General features: G+C 46.8%; 1 long non-coding RNA gene across 3 annotated transcripts in view; it reads right to left on the bottom strand.

Annotated features, from left to right (window-relative positions):
- LOC125284743 overlaps positions 1–2,056 on the bottom strand; it is a 2,263-nt gene extending 207 nt beyond the window's left edge. Inside the window, exons 1-4 of one of the 3 annotated variants that reach the window (XR_007191915.1) lie at positions 1,373–1,419; positions 1,188–1,292; positions 334–468; positions 1–200 (exon numbers count right to left, since the gene is read on the bottom strand). The exon at positions 1–200 is cut by the window's left edge and continues 207 nt beyond it. This is a non-coding gene — a long non-coding RNA (uncharacterized LOC125284743). Of the gene's footprint in view, positions 201–333; positions 469–1,187; positions 1,348–1,372; positions 1,420–2,017 lie in introns of those variants that run through there. The other 2 variants (XR_007191916.1, XR_007191914.1) reach the window with 2 other exon arrangements.
- Between the last annotated feature and the right edge of the window lie 8,008 nt (positions 2,057–10,064).

The raw sequence follows: 10,064 nt of genomic DNA, 5'->3' as shown, positions 1-10,064 counted from the left end.
GGCAAGGAGAACAAGAGTCTATTCGAGACTTTGCATTTTCATATCGAGCTCTTTGTAAGCATTGGAATCCTGACATTGCTGATTTGGAGATAGTGAAAATGATCCTGAAGAGTGTTAGGCCGCAGCTTGCAAGTCATCTCCGTGGACGAGTCAATTCCGTGGACGAGCTTGTGAGGCTTGGTCACCAGCTAGAGAAAGACCTAGAACAACAAGCACAGTATGAACAACGCCTAGCATACACCAGTAGAAACTCACAACAACAGAGAGTGACTATAAATAAACCCACAGAGAAACCTCCAGTAATGTGCTGGCGTTGCAAAGGCCAACACTCACCTGGTTCATGTCCCCAGTACCAGTCCCCTGCTGGAGATCATCAGTCGTCGGGCCCATCTTCCAAAAACATGCAAAGATCTCCAAAGCCGGAACCGCATGGTGGAAAAATGTCTGTGACTTCTGCCTCCAAAGGTTCTGCAGAAAAACGGCAGGCAGCTAGAGCTGAGACTGAGCAAAGGGCCTGGTAGTTGTGGCATACCCCAACAGTTGGTGGTCCCTGTTGTCATTGACACATGGGCGGCAGGGCTATCGTTGACACAGGTGCTAGTTACACTCTGGTTCTTGATAGCGTATGGAGGGCACTTAACAGGCCTAAACATGACTTAAAGCCTTGGACCACTGGTCCACTATTCCTGGCTAATGGGGAAACAGAGACTCCTCTTGGTTGGGCTGAGGTAACCATTGACCTAAGCAATAATGTCTATACCTTGCCAGTGGCAGTGCTCTCTCCCAAAGCACTGGCCTACCGAGTAGTCCTTGGTCTTGATTACTTATATTACAGTGGATTACAAATCCATGCATCTGACCACCAGTACAGTTTTAAAAACAAACCAGAGATCTATTTCTTTCAACTGAGTGATGAGCAAGCCTCCAACTGCAGTGTTACTCCCAAACTCACTCTCTTGTCCTCTGTTCCTCCTCCTTGCTTGACTCCACTTCCTGTTGCACTAACTTCCCAGGATTACATTGACAGTGCAGTTGCAAATGCTGACGTACATGACTGGGGAAAAACAAGCCTAAGACAACTGTTGGAGTCCCAGCCTGAACTTTGTTCTTTGAAGCCAGGAAGAACCACACTGTTGCAACATCATATATACACCAACACCGAGGTTCCAATCAAGCAGAAGCCATACCGTATGTCTGCAGAAAAACAATTGATTGTAGAACAGCAGCTTCAAGAAATGCTCAACGATGGGATTGTTGAACCATCATATTCTGGCTGGTCTTCTCCTGTTGTACTGGTCCCAAAGAAAGATGGAAGTCAAAGGTTCTGTGTTGACTACCGGAAATTGAATGCAGTGACCAAACGGGACTTTACCCGTTGCCTAATATCAATGAGCTACTTGAATCACTAGCTGGGTGCTCAGTCTTTTTCCACTTTGGACCTCAATAGTGGATACTGGCAGGTCGCCATGAATGACTCCAGCAAATTGAAGACAGCCTTTGTGACCCCTGCTGGCCTTTTTCAGTTCAGGGTAATGCCTTTTGGACTCAAGAACGCCCCTCCTCTTTCCAGCGGTTAATGGAACGAAGCTAAGCTGAACTTAGAGGGAAGAATTGCTTAGTTTATTTGGACGATATCGTGGATATATTCCTCTACAGTTGAACAACACTTCCAAGATCTAAACGCCGTACTTCAGAAACTCCGAGCTGCAGGACTTACATTGAATCTAAAAAAAATCCAAGTTCTGTCTCCGCAAAATCAAATACCTGGGTCATGTCATATCTGCCAAAGGGATAGCCGCAGATCCAGTAAAAGTGGAAGCTATCAAATCCTACCCAGCACCTACACGAACATAAAGGAAGTACAGCGCTTCATGGGTTTGGCTGGCTGGTACCATCGCTTTGTGCCAGGGTTCTCTCAAGTGGCTGAACCAATCAATGCCCTGAAAAGAAAAGGACGAGCCTTCAAATGGAGTGATGAGTGTCAGAAGTCATTTGATATACTCAAAAGCCATCTTACCTCTCCTCCCATTCTGGGACATCCTGACCTGGATTTTCCTTTTCCTTGTATATACAGACGCCAGTGACGTGGGATTGGGTGCAATCCTGGCCCAAAAGAAGGGAGTCGGTCACGCAGGAGGTGATCGCTATGCAAGCCGCATACCCTAAACAAAGCAGAGCCAATTACGCTGCTACAGAGAGAGAATGTTTGGCAGTTATCTGGGCTCTAGAGAAATGGGAGCATTATTTGGAACCAAAGTTGTTTACTGTGGTGACTGACCATGCCTCCTTACAGTGGGTAATGAACAGCACTAAAACGTCTAGTCGTCTTATAAGATGGGCACTTCGACTCCAAAAATTCAATTTTGTAATTGAATACCGGAAAGGCAAACTCAATGTGGCACCGGATGCTCTGTCTAGGATTCCACTTTCGGCCCTGCCTGTATGATGACTTCCAGTCAGAAGGATACAGAAGACTTTCCCTTTTCCATGACCACACTGTGGGAGGAACAACAGAAAGATCCTGAAATATCCAGCATCATCAAAGCCTTAGCTGAGGGTTGTAAAGTCTCAGAATCCAAATATTCTGTGATTGAGAATATGGTTTATAGGAAATCTCACCTAGCTGACAATAAATACCATTACCGCCTTTGGGTGCCAAAACACTCATAACCACCATTCTACAGGCATATCACAATTCTCCGTTGTGTGGCCATCAAGGCATGTTTAAAACATACAAACGCCTCCATGACGTAGTTTTCTGGCCAAAAAATGTGGGACGGCGCCAAGAACTTCATCCGATCCTGTTTGAAATGTCAGACCTACAAAGGGGAAAATAACAAACCTTGTGGCAAAATACAACAGACTGAAGTAACTTTCCCAAATGAGATGTTGGGAGGGATATTATGGGGCCTTTTCCCCGTAGCCCAAGCTGCCATGAGTACTTACTAGTATTTGTGGATTACTACACCCGCTGGGTGGAATTATTTCCCATGCGTGCTGCTACTGCACCAGTAATTGCAAAAGCTGTTTCAAAAAAGAAATTCTCACACGCTTGGGAGTTCCAGACTTTCTTCTATCGGACAGAGGCTCACAATTTGTCTCCAACTTGTTTATAGAACTCTGTGAAACATGGACAGTTACCCATAAACTCACTACCGCTGCACCATCCACAAACCAACATGACTGAAAGGGTAAACAGGAGCATAAAATGCATGATTTCACAATTTGTCGAGGATAATCATCGGAAATGGGACCAATACCTTCCTGAATTCAGATTTGCACTAAACTCCTCCGTTACATGAAACAACAGGCTTGACAGCCGCGGAGCTTCACTTGGGGCTAAAACTCAGAAGTCCTGTGGATAAACTTGTACAGGGACAAGCCCTATCACCTGATTCCGCTGGCTATGAAGTGGTGCAGCACATCAAAAACCTACAAATAAAGGCACACCTCAGCAGCAAAAGGCAAAAGCTAGACAGCTGAGAAATTATAATAAAAAAAAGAAGAGATGTAACTTACCAACCCAGAGATAGAGTGTGGGTTCGTAACCATGCTCAATCCTCAGCAGCAAAGCACTTTACAGCAAAACTAAGCCCAAATGGAAAGGACCTTACAGAGTCATACAGCAGTTAGGCCCTGTGAATTTCCAAGTTGTCAGAGAAGACACGGGAGAAGACCTGTGTACAATCCATGTAAACAATCTAAAACCTTGTTTTCCCACTGCTGCTGAAAAAGATGCTCAAGAAAAGCAGAGTGTGCTCAACATTTTCTTGGAAGAGTCTGATGACGACGATTTTCATGGCTTTGGTTGAGTAGACGTTCTTTGCCAACCATGGGTTGTTTTTCCATGGGGGGAAGAGTGTAGCGGACCGCTCCATATTTTTTATAATAAAAATGTATTTACTTTAGGCTTATCCAACCGGGTTGGTTAAACGCCAATTAGGTTAACGCCACGCAGCCAGCTGACGATAAAAAGGCTGTTTGGCCTAACTCCTGCGGGAGAGCTAAATTACAGGAAGCTCTATCGGAGAGAGTAGTTACCGAGGGCATGTGAGACATGACGGGAGCATTTTAAAACAGAACATTCACACTGGATAAGTTACATTGGATTCCTCTGGATCGTACGTACCCTTGTGGATTAATCCCTTTGAGGAATTCCTGTGAAGCAGCGCGGATCCTGAGCAAAATAGGACCGGCTCAAACTACTTTGTGTTGCGCACGACGGAATGGATCGGCAGCATGGCAAGATGTTTTCCTTTCTCTTGTCGCTGGTGTTAAGATCCCTGGTTCAAGTCGTAGGCCCTACTCTGCAGCTCCCCTGGCTAGTCTCCCCGCTGGTAACTAAACACTCATTTCGAAGTTCACGTTTCCCTTCCACCAGTATACAAAGAATTCAACATATTTCACAACTCGCTTTCCTTCAGTGACTCAGACTTTCTCATACTTTTTGTTTAAATAGCATTTTTGTTTTGATTGTATGGAGGGATATCGAGTATTTAAGTTGTGTATGCATATTTTTGGTTTAATTTAAACTATCACAATATATGATTTGAAACTTATAAAACGTGTTTGTGTTGTTTTGATTTGTGTGATAGTGTCGCTCTAACGGTGACTATATTTGAATTGGCAGCAAATACTGCCTGGCACCCCAGAGACAATTAAATCTCTAAATTTAAAAATAAGATTCAGATTAGTCACGTTACAACACACACACACTCTCTCTCTCTCACACACACACACACACACACACACACACACACACACACACACACACACACACTCTCACACACACACACACACACACACACAGTCAGACACAGACAGGCAGAGTAGAATACACACACACACTCTCACACACACACACACACACAGACAGGCAGAGTAGAATACACACACACACTCTCACACACACACACACACACACAGACAGGCAGAGTAGAATACACACACTCTCACACACACACACACACACAGACAGGCAGAGTAGAATACACACACACACACACACACACACACACAGTCAGACACAGACAGGCAGAGAAGAAGACACACACACACACACAGTCACACACACACACACACACACACAGTCAGACACACACACTCACACACACACAGTCAGACACAGACAGGCAGAGAAGAATACACACACACACACACAGTCACACACACACACACACACACACACAGTCACACACACACACACACACACACACACTCACACACACACACAGTCAGACACAGACAGGCAGAGTAGAATACACACACACACACTCTCTCACACACACACTCTCTCATACACACACACACACACACACACACACACACACACACACACACACACACACACACACAGTCAGACACAGACAGGCAGAGTAGAATACACACACACACACTCTCTCACACACACACTCACACACTCATACACACACACACACACACTCTCTCACACACACACACACACACACACACACACTCTCACACACACACACACACACACACAGTCAGACACAGACAGGCAGAGTAGAATACACACACACACACTCTCACACACACACACACACACTCTCACACACACACACACACACACACACACACACACACACACACTCACACACACACACACACACACACACACACAGTCAGACACAGACAGGCAGAGTAGAATACACACACACACACTCTCACACACACACACACACAGACAGGCAGAGTAGAATACACACACACACTCTCACACACACACACACACACAGACAGGCAGAGTAGAATACACACACTCTCACACACACACAGTCAGACACAGACAGGCAGAGTAGAATACACACACACACTCTCACACACACACACACACACAGACAGGCAGAGTAGAATACACACACACTCACACACACACACACACACAGACAGACAGGCCCGTAGAATGCACACACTCTCACACACACACACACACACAGACAGGCAGAGTGGAATACACACACACACACACACACACACACACACAGACGGGGCAGAGTAGAATACACACACACACACACACACACACACACACACACACACACACACACACACACACAGACGGGAAGAGTAGGGCACAAGTAAAAGCATGACATGTTTTCTCTCCCCCACCACCCGCGCTCTTTGCAATTTCTTTCACAGTGAGCGCGCACTCTCTCTCTCTCCGAACTCTAATTATATGTGCAAACAGTCCGCGACCTGTTGAAATCCATATTACGCCGGCGTAGCACGGGGCGTGGGTTCAATTAGCGCTGGGTAAATAGCGCTAGCAGCCGCTAAAGGGGCCCCTATCTGCCTTATTATGCTCCCGGAGCATTCAGAGGTGTCGGGGGCTCCTTCCGACCCTCCAATTCAATGGGGCGTGTGGGAAGGGTGTGTAATGCTGGGGGCCAGAGAGGAGGGCGTGTAATGGGGGGTAATGGTGTGTTTTATTTAAACGCACAATGAGGCCTCTCAGACGCCCAAGGAAGGACATGGAATCACACACAGCGAGTTAATTGTATTGGTTTCATTTGTAAGCCTCGAAACTAATTCACTCTTAAATTTAGTAGCTGAAGTTCATTTCAAAGGCCTAGTTAGCTGGAGAAGTCTATCGTGAGGGAAACAGCTCTGGGATATTTTACACACAAATAATGCGACCATCATTGTAAACCCTATACTTTGCATGTCTGGTAAAAATTGTTACTATTTACAGTTTTAGCCTTGAAATGGTTTGCAAAAATAGCCTGGTCCACCCCAACACTGTGTGCATTTAGCTGGCCAACCCATAGACTGCTGTTTTGTCATGGAAAGTTGAACTCTGTTTACTTTGGATGCACTTTTGGGAACATACTTGGATGATTGTTTCAAATGTTTTCCAGGAAGTGAGTGTTGTTTGTTTTTGCATGCTGACCTCTATTGATGCACAGGGTCAAGTTCACTATGCGATCTAAATCTATTCTCAATCCTGAATCCTGCAATTAGCTGACTATAGCATCTGATGCTGAAGACATGGGAATGGATGCTTCATTTTTATTCATGAAAACACACATACAGAGACACACACACACACACACACACACACACACACACACACACACACACACAGTCAGACACAGGCTCAATTTGCTATAGTGATATGTAGCCTGGTTTGTATTACTCTAAGTTCTTTAGCATGTTGTCAGCTCTCTGTTGTGCATCTCTTACATCAGCACTCCACATGACTCAATACCAGGATGGCGGTTGGTGTGTGTGTGTGTGTGTGTGTTCATTATGTTGTGTGTGTGTGTGTTGTGTGTGTGACAATGTTATGTTGTGTGTGTGTGTGTGTGTGTTGTGTTATGTTGATAAGTGTGTGTGTATGTGGCAATGACATGTGTTGTGTGCTGTGTGTGTGTGTGTGTGTGTGTGTGTGTGTGTGTATGTTAATGTCTTATTATTATTTGTGTGTATTGTATTATTTGTGTGTGTGTGTGTGTGTGTGTGTGTATTTATTATTATTATTATTATTATTATTATTATTATTATTTTGTGTGTGTGTGTGTTGTGTCTGTGTGTATTGTGTCTGTGTGTTGTGTGTGTGTGAGTTATTATTGCAGTAAAACCTCTCCAGCTCCCATTGATTCCCTCCTGTTTGTGCCCTTCAGTAGTCTGCACTGGGCTCCCTGTGATTCATGGGCACAGTGGCGCACAAACAAACAGACTCAATGTTCCAGCCATGGCGGAAGATTAAGTGGCCGTCCACCCTGCACTGACAGTGACAGAGGACGAACACGGGGGGAACACGCACCCCCAGACCGAGCGGCGCCGCCGTGGACGGCCCCCCGAGGCTGCTTACTTACGTCCGGAGCCACGGCCGCAGGAAATACACCCACTGTCACGCTGCCCCGACGCCGCGTGCTCGCTCGCGTTCGCCTCAAGGTGCGAATGGATGCGCACTGTAGCGCTGAGCCCCAAACCCGTCGCAGGCTTATTCATTGTGCTTTATGACTGCAGGGGTCTTACATGGTCATCCTTCTGAAACGTTCAATCAGAGAGGCTGGTTCAAATATGGAGGCCTGCCGAAAGTGGACACAACACAGAATGTTTGGTTATCATCCACATTACAACCTGTTTAAGAATAGTGTGAGTGTATGTGTGTATGTGTGGGTGTGTTTGTGGGTGTGTTTGTGTGTGTGTCTGTATGTTTGTGTGAGTGTTTGTATGTTTTTGTATGTGTGTGTGTGTGTGTGTGCTGATGTATATGTTTGTGTGTGTGTGTGTGTCTGTATGTTTGTGTGAGTGTTTGTATGTTTGTGTGTGTGTGTTTGTGTTTATGTGTATGTTTGTGTGTGTGTGCGTGTTTATGTATATGGTTGTGTATGTTTGTGTGTGTGCGTGATAGAGAGAGAGAGCTTTGCAGGAAAGACATGGGAGCTGCTAAGGCATCATTGATCGGGCCTGTCTGATTCAGCTGGGCTAAGCAGCACGGCTGGGTGACGCTGCACACATCCCCCTGAGCCGGGCAGCAGCTCCCTGGAAAACGCTGTTTTACATGAATCAAAGATGCCATCGATCGCGCTAATATGGACGCGGCTCGGGAGCCAATGCTGATGCTGGAGGCGGCGGTAGCGTTAGCACCGGCCGGCGTTGCTTCTCGCTGGCCCGGGAACAGTCAAGCACGACTGACAATCAAATTAACCACCCAATATTACCACCACGATCACCTGTCTCTTGCAGGGAGTGGGTGGGTGGGGGCGTAGGGGGGTTTAAAAATGGCAATTACCTGAAAGCAGAGATTATTAGCTCAGAGCGTTCAAACACTAGCACGCACGGTGACTTGCTTCCGAGCGGCGTTGGTGGACCTCTCTTTAAACAGCGTGGACGGCCCCTTTGACGTGCCAGAGAGTGGGGCCGGGTCGCCACTAAGCAAACAGACTTGACGGAGGCAGGCGGGCGAAGAAAAAGTGGCCCATAAAGCCATGGGGTCGATGTGGAGGGATCAATGGTTTCGTGAGGGCTCAAGCAGACCCCTGGGAGAGCCCTGGTGTGAGGCGGAACGCTACGCCTGGAATCCCAGAGTCTTTGTGTGTGAACACACTCTTTTTTCTCTCTCTCTCCTCTTTCTCTCTCTCTTTCTCTCTCTCTCTCTTTCTCTCTCTCTTTTTCTCTTACTCACGCACGTGCACATGGCTCCATGAATCTATGGGGGCTCTGGTCACTCAAGTGCTCTCTCTCTCTCTCTTTCACTCTTCCCCTTCTCTCTCTCTCTCTCTCTCTCTCTCTCTCCTTTCTCTCTCTCTCTTTCTCTCTCTCTCTCTTTCACTCTTCCCCCTTCTCTCTCTCTCTCTCTCTCTCTCCCCTCCTCCCCTCTCCCCTCCCTCCCCCACATAAATATATGCAACGCAACATACACTACCATACAAACACTTAGGTACAACCCCAAGTGAGCTAATGCCTCATCAAAGTCTGAGATCTAGCTCTGTGTTTTGCGAGCTGTTGAAAGCCCCATTGAAATAATATAAATGACAAATTGAGAGCCCATCCACGTCTACACATGCGCTGAATGCGGTGGACAGTTTTGTGAGACGGACCCTCTGCCTCGGCGCCCGTGTCTCCTCTCCGTGTCTTTGCTGCTGGCTGGTGGCTGGCCAGCCCTGAGTGAATCACAAATTTGAGCGAGTCAGTCCGAGCACTTCGGGAAAGGGTTTGGTCATCACGGGGGATGTGACGCTGAGATGGGCAGAGACTGGACACAATGGCAGCTTGTGTCAAGCAGGAGAGGATGCAAGAGCAGTCAGGATGGGAAGGATCGACTCATATTTACAGAGCCAAGAGCAGTCAGGATGGCAGGCCCGGGGTGGGTAATCGGGAGAATCAGGAGAATTCCCGGTGGGCCGCTTCACTTTTTGGCCGGTCGACGAAAACATATCGACATTTGTCACGTTAGTCTATAAGTAGGCTATACACGTTCCGCATTCTGTGCATGACACCGTTGCGTCTGCATGGGTTGTAGCCTACCATGTGAAGGAGTTCTCCCCTCCCAAAAAGAGTTGGTTGGGTCCATATTGCCCGTCTTTTCCAAAAAG

Source organism: Alosa alosa, chromosome 19, assembly GCF_017589495.1.
Source record: "Alosa alosa isolate M-15738 ecotype Scorff River chromosome 19, AALO_Geno_1.1, whole genome shotgun sequence".
NCBI lineage: Eukaryota > Metazoa > Chordata > Actinopteri > Clupeiformes > Clupeidae > Alosa > Alosa alosa.
The sequence above is the reverse complement of the archived record's forward strand: the minus strand, read 5'-3'. Positions and strand labels throughout refer to the sequence as shown.